Here is a 10,499-nt window from a genome sequence, read left to right on the forward strand (position 1 = left end):
ATGTTCAGGAAGCTCAGCATACTCTAAAGGGTATAAATCCTAACAGGCCTACTCTGAGACACACACTTAACAAATTGTCAAATGCTCGAGAAAAAGAGAGAATTCTGAAAGCAGCAAGGGAAAAGAGATCTATCACATAAAGCAGAAGCTAGATAAGTTTAACTGCTGCTTTCTCATCTGAAATCATGGAGGCAAGAAGGTATAGTTAAGATGCTAAAAGAAAAAACTCTGGGAAGCGGACTTGGCCCAGTGGTTAGGGCATCCATCTACCACATGGGAGGTCCACGGTTCAAATCCCAGGCCTCCTTGACCCGTATGGAGCATGGTCCATGCGCAATGCTGATGCGCAAAAGGATTGCCGTGCCACGCAGTGGTGTCCCCATGTAAGGGAGGCCCACGTGCAAGGAGTGTGCCCCATAAGGAGAGCTAGAAAGAAAGTGCAGCCTGCCCAGGAATGGCACCACACACACGGAGAGCTGACACAAGATGACGCAACAAAAAGAAACACAGATTCCTGTGCCGCTGACAACAGAAGTGGACAAAGCAAAAACACGATGCCGCAAATTGACACAGAGAACAGACAACTGGGGTGGGGGGGGAGGGGAGAGAAATAAATAAATAAATAAATCTTTAAAAAAATAACAACTCCTGCCAAGAATTTGGTATCCACCAAAGCTGGCATTCAAAAATGATGGAGCATAGTGTGGTACAGCTCAAGTGGTTGAGGTCCTGCTTCCCATGTACAATGCCCCAGTTTCAATCCCTGGTACCTCCTAAAAACAAACAGCAACAAAAACTCTCATTGGGGAACAGATGTAGCTCAGTGGTAGAGCACCTGCTTCCCATGTAGGAAGTCCTGGCTTCAATCCCTGGTACCTCCTAAACAAATGAGGGATCTTAGCTGTGACAAGCTGAGGCAGTGTGGCAGTAATGGGATGGCTGCCTCACAGTGAAGCAACAGCCACTTTGTGTGGCTACAGCAGCCACAGGGTGTCAGTTGTTTGTCCTGCACAGAACGGTTCAGTTCTGCCTTGCAAGGATATAAAATAACTGATAAGTGTGTCCATTTAAGATAAGAATATGGAAACTGAATAGTCAGAGGAAACCTTCCCCAACATGGAAACCAATGGTGAATTTGGTAATGCCCTGCAGAAGATACGGAAGAGGAACAAGCATTTAAAAGATCTAAAAACACTGATGAGATGGTTGAAATATACATTCTGCTTCAGAGCAAGAATGCTGGGGCAGTGATTGGAAGAGGAGGCAAGATTAAGGCTCTTTACAGACTACAATGCCAGTGTTTCAGTCCAGACAGCAGTGGCCCTGAGTGCATATTGATTATCAGTGCTGATATTGAAACAATTGGAGAAATTCTGAAAAAAGTTATCCCTACTTTGGAAGAGAGCCTGCAGTTGCCATCACCCACTGCAACGACCCAGCTCCCATTGGAATCTAATGATGTGGAATACTTAAATTATCAACACTATAGAGGAAGCAGTTTTGACTGCTAGTTCAGACTGTTCATTTATCAGGGCCTGGCAGGAGGAATTATTGGAGTCAAAGGTGCTAAAATCAGAGAACTTCCAGAGAACATTCAGACAATCAAGCTTTTCCAGGAATCCTGCCCCCATTCCACCAACAGAGTCATTCTTGGAGGAATGATAGTGTTGTAGAGTGAATAAAGACTATCTTTGATCTTATGTCTGAATCTCCCATCAAGGATGTGCACAGCCTTATGATCCCAATTTTTATGATGAAACCTATGATTGTGATGGTTTTAATATTATGTTTGATGACTGCCATGGATGCCTCATGAGATTTCCCATGTGGGGAGGAGATTGTTTTGACAGAATGCCTCCTGGTCAGGGTGGGTGTTCAATGCCTCCACCTAGAAGAGACTATGATGATGTGAGTCCTCATTGAGGACCTCCTTCTCCTCCTTAACAAGGTGACCAGGGAGCAGCAGAGCTCTGTATCTTCCTCTTCCATTATCACCACCACATAGAGGAAGAAATCTATGGTTTATGGCAGAAGAGGAAGAACTGGAGACAGTTATGGTAGCAATTACAATGGCATGGTTGGTTTCAGTGTTGATGAAATGTGAGTTTCTAAAATGGATACATGGAGCCCATTAGAATGGCAGATGGCTTATGAACCACAGGGTGGCTCCGGATATGATTATTCTTATGCAGGGGGTCGTGGCTTACATGGTGATCTTGGTGGATCTATTACTACACAAGTAACTATTCCCAAAGATTTGGCTAGATCTATTATTGGGATGGTGATCAGAGGATTAAAGAAATCCATCATGCATTGTCCCCGTCTCCTTCCCGCCCAGTATTGGCAGCCGGCGCTGCCCCTCCTTCTCCCCCTCTCCGTCTTCCACCTAGCCGTTATCTAGACAGCCCACACTTTCCCTTCCCCTCCCTTGCTCCTAACCTCTTAGCCAGCTTACTGTCCAGTAACCACCTACGCAAGCAACAGCACCCGCCGGCACCAATCAAGTCCCTTTATGTATCCCTAGACCCTATAAAACCATGTCCCCTTCAACAATAAAGTAGACTTGTGCCTAGACCTTGTCTCCATGGTGTTCTTGCTTGCACCACGCTTCCCCCGTGCCTGAGTGGAGAGAGCGAGGGCCCAACGGCTTTGTGCCGAACCCCCTCCTCTCCTTCGACCGCGAGGCAGCCCCTGTCCGGAGAGCCCGCCCGGCCAACCGCGCCGACCCTCCCGGAGGCCCGCCACTGCCCTCAATTGGCGCCCAACGTGGTGGCCCGCTTCTGACGCCCCCCCCCCACGTTCTGCTCAAGGTAGGGACTCTTCGGAGTCCAATACCCGACATGGGTGCTTCGCTTTCCTCCCGGCAGGTCCCGCAGGTTCGGGCCCTGGCCGCCCTCTTGGAGACTAACCAAGTCAAAGTCTCCATCAGACAGCTCCAGCGCTACTGGGACTTGCTCCTCCCGTTCAATCCCTGGCTCACTACCTGCCCACTCTGGAGTCCCCAGACTTACGCTAAACTAATTGACTGGGTCACCTCCGCCATGGAACATGAGGGGAAAATGTTTCCTCCCGGTCTTCTACCTGCCCTTGTGGCCATTCGCGCCTGCTTGCAGGGCATGCCCACTCCTGTGGCTGAGACTTACCCTTGCGACTCCCGCAGAAGCTGTGCCTGTGCCGAACATGATTCCCATGCGGACAGTGACACAGAGTCGCTCTCAGCCCAGTTGGAGGCCGCACTCGAGCTCAACCCCCCACATGCGGTGGATTCTGACTCTGACCAAGATGGCGAACTTCCGCCTTCTTCTTCGCGGAAGAAGGGGAAGTGGGCTCAAAATGGCGTGAAGTCCACCCGAGATGACGCACTTCCTCCTTCTTCTTCGAAAAGGGGGAAGAAGCCCAACTCCCCGCCCCTTCCTGCTTCTTCACAGAAGGAGCCTCCATCTCTATACCCTCCCCTTCCTGTCTCGGCGCCATCTTACCACTACCCGCCTAACCCAGAAACGGAAGTGCCATGTCCGCCATCTTCCGACGATGACCTAGATAACGAGGGTGACCGGCCGCCATCTTATGCGCCGCCACAGCCCCTCCCCCACCGGGACTATCCTTCCCCACGCGCTGAGTCCTTCCTGAAGCCTCCCACCGCCCCGCTCGCTGATCTTTACCCACTAAACCCCAACCGCTCTGCAGCTAATCCCCAAGTGTGGGTCCCATTCTCGCCCAAAGATATGCAGGCCCTCCGTGCCGCCATCCGAGAAGATGGGCTCGCCAGCCCCCACGCGCAGGACCTGCTCAAGCGCATGTCCGTTGCTCGCTGCCTCCCATACGATTGGATCTCTCTCGCTAGGGGCACCTTCCCTCCGGGGCAGTTCGTTGACTGGCGCGCACACTTCACCGCCGAAAACGAAAGGCAAATCGCCAAAAACGCCCGCGATGGCACCCCCTACCCTCCCAACGCGTTCCTTGGACTGGGGCGTTATGCCGCGCCCCTGAGATACACGGGCCTCCCACGAGGCTTCTTTCTCCAACTGAGGGAGTGCGCCCTTCGGGCTTTCCGTAATTGCGCGGCCTCCGCCCCGGAGCCGCTTACCCGGCTCTTTCAAAAGCCGGAGGAGCCCTTCACCGATTTCATGGCGCGCCTCCAGGCCGCTGCTGAGCGCAAGGTAGTCGGCACGCAGGCCCAAACATCCTTCATCAAGGACCTCCTGCAGGAAGGCGCGAACCCAACATGCAAGGCAATCATCAGACCGCTGAGGGACAAACCCCTCCACGATTGGGTCCTAGCCTGCTCCGGCGTCAACGTCCAGGCCTCCGCCATGGCCCAAGCCATCCTTGCCGCTGTGTCAGCCTCCAACGAGTGTTTTCGCTGCGGCGGGGTTGGTCACTACTCCCGCGAGTGCCCCAACAAGTCGCGACCTCATCCAGGCCCGCCTGAGAAGAGCCATCCACCTCAGCCGCCTTCTACCCCGTGCCCGCGATGTGGAAAGGGGTACCATTGGGCCCGCGACTGCCGCGTCCCCAACGTCACTCGCAAGCCTTTAAACGGCCGTGGGGGCAAGCCTCAGCCCCACGACAAAGAGGCCACAGCGACTCAGCCTCCCCGCCCCTGAAGGTGCTCTGGTCCATTCCCATTGCACCCTCCACCAAACCTCTTCTCTCCATTCAAGTTTCGGGCCGCTGGCTCACCGGGTTGCTGGATACGGGTGCAGAAATCTCCTGCATCCCGCTCGAACAGGCCGGCCACCTTCCCCTCACCGATGGGCCCCTGGTGGTGGGAGCCACCGGTCAAGCACCCTCCCAGCAGGTCGCCCAAGACATCGCCTGGAGAGACGCAGAGGGTCGCCAAGGAATCTTCCGCCCCCTCGTCCTGAAGGAAATATCACAAGTGCTTTGGGGCCCTGACATCCTGCATCAATCAGGGGCCGTTCTCACCGCATCGCCGCCACAGCTGCCCCCCCAATAGCTTCGGCCATTGTTCGCGTTCAACCTCCGGCACCCGTTCCTCTGCAGTGGGATACAGAGGAACCCATCTGGGTGGAACAATGGCCTTTCTCAATCCCTAAGTTGGACATTCTCAAGGGACTGGTAAGCGAACAGCTGCGAGCTGGGCACATTGAGCCCTCCACCAGCCCCTACAATACACCAATATTCTTCATTCAAAAGAAAAGTGGCAAACCTCGCCTGCTACAGGATTTGCGAGAGATCAACAAGCACATCAAACCAATGGGGTCGCCACAGCCTGGCCTGCCCCATCCCACAGCCGTCCCTCGGCATTGGTTCATTGCTGTCCTGGACATCAAAGACTGTTTCTTCTCTATACCGCTCCACCCGGCCGATTGGCCGAAGTTTGCCTTTACGGTCCCTCAAACCAACCATTGGGAACCAGCTCAGTGATATCAGTGGTGCGTGTTACCTCAAGGCATGCGGAACAGCCCCGCCATCTGTCAGTTATACGTTCGGGAAGCCGTCCAGCTGCTCACGCAATACGCCAACATCATCCACTATATGGACGATCTGCTTGTCGCGCATCCCTCCGAATCGGGATTGCGCACCGTGCTCGACTGCCTACTGAGCCACCTGGAAGACTTGAACCTCAAGGTCAATCCACAAAAACTGACCACCCGCCCACCATATCAATTCTTGGGGTTCTCCATCACCTCCACCGTGGCACCACAAGCGCCCAGCATCAGGATCCCCGATGTGCTCACGCTCCACGAGCTACAGCAACTTTGCGGTCAAGTCAACTGGCTGCGCCCAGCGCTTCCTATCACCACCCAGCAGCTCCAGCCTCTGTTCCGGCTCCTGTGCTCCGGTGGTCCGCTCTCATCGGTCACCAACAAAAGAATCCACCTCACTGAAGAGGCGAAGGGAGCTTTACTACAGCTCAACCAGGCCCTCGAGCGCTGCCAACTTCAGCGCTACGACCCCGATAAGACATTGCTGGGACTGGTTCTCCCCACACGGGGCACGCCCACTGGCCTGCTCTGGCAGGATGGGCCCCTCCTCTGGGTACATATGGCAAAGAGCAAGCTCAGAAAGATCTGCCTGCAAACCACCTTCTTCGTCCAGCTCACTACCGCCCTGGTCGATCAGGCCACCCACCACTACGGCTACCCGCCGAACACTCTCGTGTGGCCACTGACTGTGCAACAAACTACCACCTTGCTGAGGGAGTCTTCAGATATGCAGGCGCTCATGGAACTCTACCGAGGGGACTTCAATAACCACTTTCCACAGCATCGGTTACTACAGGGCCTTCCCCTGCTAGAAATCGCCGCCCCCGGCCATTTCCCTTTTCTGTCCAGCAAGCCTCTTCCAGACACCACCATCATCTTCACAGACGCCTCCAAGACTAAGTTTGCCGCCGTTGTCTTCGCACCCGGCGAGCACCAGCCACGTTCACATGTGCGCCTCCATCAATCCTCTGTGCAAGTGGCCGAACTGCGTGCTGTCATCTTAGCACTCCAAACCCATCCCCACTGTCCACTGAACATCTTTACAGACAGCCTCTACTGCCTACAAGTCTGCCAAGTCATCGCCTTTTCTGCGTTTTTTCCGCCCAACAACTCAGCGAGTGAAAGCATCAACGTCACTCTCCTGGACCTTCAGGAGCTCATAGAGAACCGCCGACAGCCTTGGTTCATCGCTCACATCCGCAGCCATTCTGGCCTTCCCAGGCCCCTGGCCCATGGCAACCACCTTGCTGATCAGGCCGCTCACCTGCTTCCAGCCGAGACCACCGTCGCAGTCGGAGACCTCATCAATCAGGCCAAGCTGCTGCATGCCAGATTTCACTTCTCAGCAGCTGGCCTCCACAAACTCTTTCCAGACCTCCCAATCCATACCTGCAAACACCTTGTGTGGTCATGCCGAACGTGCGCTCCATTGCTGCCCTTGGGGCCACTCCAACTGCAGGGAGTTAACCCTCGTGGGCTCCACCCCAATTCCAGATGGCAACTGGACGTCACTCACGTCCCCCAGTTTGGCCAATGGAAATACCTCCACGTAGCCATCGACACCTTCTCTCATCTCTGCTATGCAACTGCGCTCACCGGAGAAACGGCCAAGCACGCCATCCAAGTGCTCAGAGAATCTATTCTTTTCATGGGCGTTCCATGGGACATCAAGACAGACAACGGACCTGCCTACCGGAGCGCCTCCTTTGCCGAATTCCTCAAGCTCTACGACATCACCCATCACTTCGGCATTCCCTACAATCCGCAGGGACAAGGCCTAGTAGAGCGTGCTCACCAGTCTCTCAAGACCCTCATTCTCAAGACATCTGCCGACCAGCCACGTCGCACCCCTCGCGACGTCGTCACAGAGGCCCTGATCCGACACAACCTGATGACCTTCAATGCCCAAGGCTTTTCACCGGTCCACATGCACTGGGGGCCTACCTTCTGGCCCACCCCTGCACCGCTTGTCCTCTGGCGTGACCCGCAGACCACCCAATGGCATGGACCTGCCCCTCTCTTAGCCCAAGGATGGGGATTCGCCTGCGTTTTCCCTGAATCAGAGCCGCAGCCTATCTGGGTCCCAGGACGTCTCATCAAGCCCCACACCACCGAGGCTTCTGCTAACGCTGACACCAATGATCCTCCTAACGAGTTGCCTACCTAACTTGCCTCCTTCCCATCGCTGTTTCCTTTGTAGTTTTCTCTCTCTCTTTTGTCTCCACAGATGATTCGCCACCACGCAGGTAGTTCCGTTCTTCCCATTGCTCTCATCGTCATGCTTCCCTTCATCTCCCCGGCCGTTGTCAACTCGGCCCATCAACGCTCCAATTGGACCCTCCAGTGCTGGCAAGAGGAAGCCTTCCTCATCATCAGAAAACTACTGCCCACGCCTGAATCCCCACCCCTCGCCGTTGGCCCCAATAAAGTCCTCAATCACCCCGCCTCCCCCCCCTTCCAGCGGCACCCCCCACTCGTCCATCGCTCCCCAGCCATGGCCCCCCCTACCAAGTATTCCAGTCCCCTTCTCGCGTTAATCTATGCATCCTACTTATCTCTAAATACTTCTCACCCCAACCTCACCAAGAACTGTTGGCTCTGCCTCTCCCCCTCCCTTCCTATCTATGAGCCTGTCGCCGTTAACTTCATGTTCAACGAATCCACTTCAGTATACCCAGCCGAGTGCAACTGGAACACTTCCTCCGTCCCCCTAACCTTTCAATCTGTTTCCTCCACAGGACGCTGTGTTCATTCTCGTCAAGGTTCCCACTCCTCCCTTAGTGCTTGCTCTAACTACTCCTCTCCCAGCGCTTCTGCCAAGTTCTTAATCCCCCTTAACACCTCCCAATGGCTTTGCACCTCCACCGGGCTAACCCCCTGCCTCAATGTCACCACCCTCAACGCTACCCATGAGACTTGCCTGCTCATCCTTCTCGCTCCTCGAGTCGTTTACCATTCTGACCACGAATTTTTCCGCCGCGTGCTGAGCAGACAAACCTCCCTCCACTTACAAAGGAGAGAGCCTGTCACCGCAGTCCTAACAGTGCTACCCTTCTAGGTCTTGCAGGGGCAGGCACAGGGATCACCGCCCTCACCACACAGTCCTCTGCCCTCTCCCCTCTCAGACAGGCCATCGACGAAGATATCACCTACCTTCAAAATGCTGTAAAACATCTAAAAAATTCTCTCAATTCTCTCTCTGAGGTAGTCCTCCAGAACCGCCGTGGCCTCGACCTCCTCCTCCTTAAGGAAGGGGGTCTCTGTGCCACCCTTGGAGAGGAGTGCTGCGTATACGCCAACTCCACCGGCTTGGCCGAGGACAACCTGAGAAAGGTCCAGGAGGGATTGGATAAGCGCTGCAAAGAGCGAGAAAATGCGAACTATTTTTCCAGTGTTCTCCATACCCTCCTCCCATACCTCCTTCCATTTTTAGGCCCACTCATCATCATCATCTTAGCCCTCACTGTAGGACCCTGGGCCATCAAAAAAATAGTCCACCTCGCCAAAGACCAAGCCAACGCAGTATTCAGCTCCTTTGTGCAGGTTCATTATCAACGCCTCACCACTAAAGAGCCACCACCAAGCCATCCGCCACGCTCCTCCCGCCCCCGCCGCAAACACCGAACCGCACGCCTGTAACCTCCTGTCTCCCTTTCCTCACTCATCTCCCTCCTTCTTCCCCAATCAGGCGAGGGGTTCAGGAACATCATGACCCTGTTTTGCTGGCAGAGCTCGGCGTGCTCCAGGCGCTGGCGTGCGCCGACCCCAGCAGCAGGCACATGCGTCCTGGCCAGACGCTGTGTCCTCTGCAGCTGAGAGCAGCTGGGAGGGCCCTCTGCTTCTCGCCGCCAGCCGGTCCTCATGGTCTCCCTCCTCCCCTCGTCTTACCCCAGTACCCCGTCCCATACTGCCCCTGCTGCCACCAGTTCACCTCCCCCGAAGCACATACTTTTAAACAAAAGGGAGCAATTGTCCCCGTCTCCTTCCCACCCAGTATTGGCAGCCAGTGCTGCCCCTCCTTCTCCCCCTCTCCGTCTTCCACCTAGCCGTTATCTAGACAGCCCACACTTTCCCTTTCCCTCCCTTGCTCCTAACCTCTTAGCCAGCTTACTGTCCAGTAACCGCCTACGCAAGCAACAGCACCCGCCGGCACCAATCAAGTCCCTTTACGTATCCCTAGACCCTATAAAACAATGTCCCCTTCAACAATAAAGTAGACTTGTGCCTAGACCTTGTCTCCATGGTGTTCTTGCTTGCACCGCGCATCCCCTGTGCCTGAGCGGAGAGAGCGAGGGCCCAATGGCTTCGTGCTGAACACCCTCCTCTCCTTCGACCGCGAGGCAGCCCCCGTCTGGAGAGCCCACCTGGCCAACCGTGCCGACCCTCCTGGAGGCCCGCCGCTGCCCGCAATGCATCAGAAGCTTCAATAAATATTGAAGAGCTTTTAAGAGGATCCAAAGAATGGACCATTACCATTTCAGGAACACAGGACTAGATACAGAATGCACAGTATTCACTGTAGCACAGTGTGAAGCAGAAGGCAGATGTTGGAGGATTCTAATGCAAGACATGTTTTCTTTTTTATAGTGTGAAGCAATATTCTGGAAAGCTTTTCTACAACTAGTGAAGAACTGAAGGAGTCCTGCATCTTTTTCCATCTACTTCTGTATAAAAAGCCAACGTCCTCTGCATCATAAGTGTTCTACATTTGAGGTGTTGTGAAATCTTTGCTCTTCACCAGATGTAATGTTTTAGTTCCCTACAAACAGGGTTGGGGTGGGGAAGGGTGTGTGTACTAGTAAGAGTTCTCTAGGGAAACAGAACCAACAAGGGATATCTGTCAATATTATGTGAATATATGAGTCTCTCACGCAGTCGTGGAGATGCACAAGTCCAGGTTCCACAGGTAGGCAATGAAAGTCCAATGAAGGTTTTTGATGTGTTCTGGGAGATGTTGGCTGTTCAAGGACAAGCTGGGAAATTCTCTCAATGTTGGAATCACTTCCCCTTTTAAGGGATTCAACTGATTGGATTAAGTGTCACTCA

General features: G+C 54.2%; 1 pseudogene; it reads left to right on the forward strand.

Annotated features, from left to right (window-relative positions):
- Positions 1-1,080: 1,080 nt before the first annotated feature.
- LOC101435419 (heterogeneous nuclear ribonucleoprotein K-like) lies at positions 1,081-10,014 on the forward strand (annotated as a pseudogene).
- Positions 10,015-10,499: the final 485 nt, after the last annotated feature.

The sequence above is a fragment of the Dasypus novemcinctus genome, chromosome 9 (genome assembly GCF_030445035.2).
Source record: "Dasypus novemcinctus isolate mDasNov1 chromosome 9, mDasNov1.1.hap2, whole genome shotgun sequence".
NCBI classification, from domain to species: Eukaryota; Metazoa; Chordata; class Mammalia; order Cingulata; family Dasypodidae; genus Dasypus; species Dasypus novemcinctus.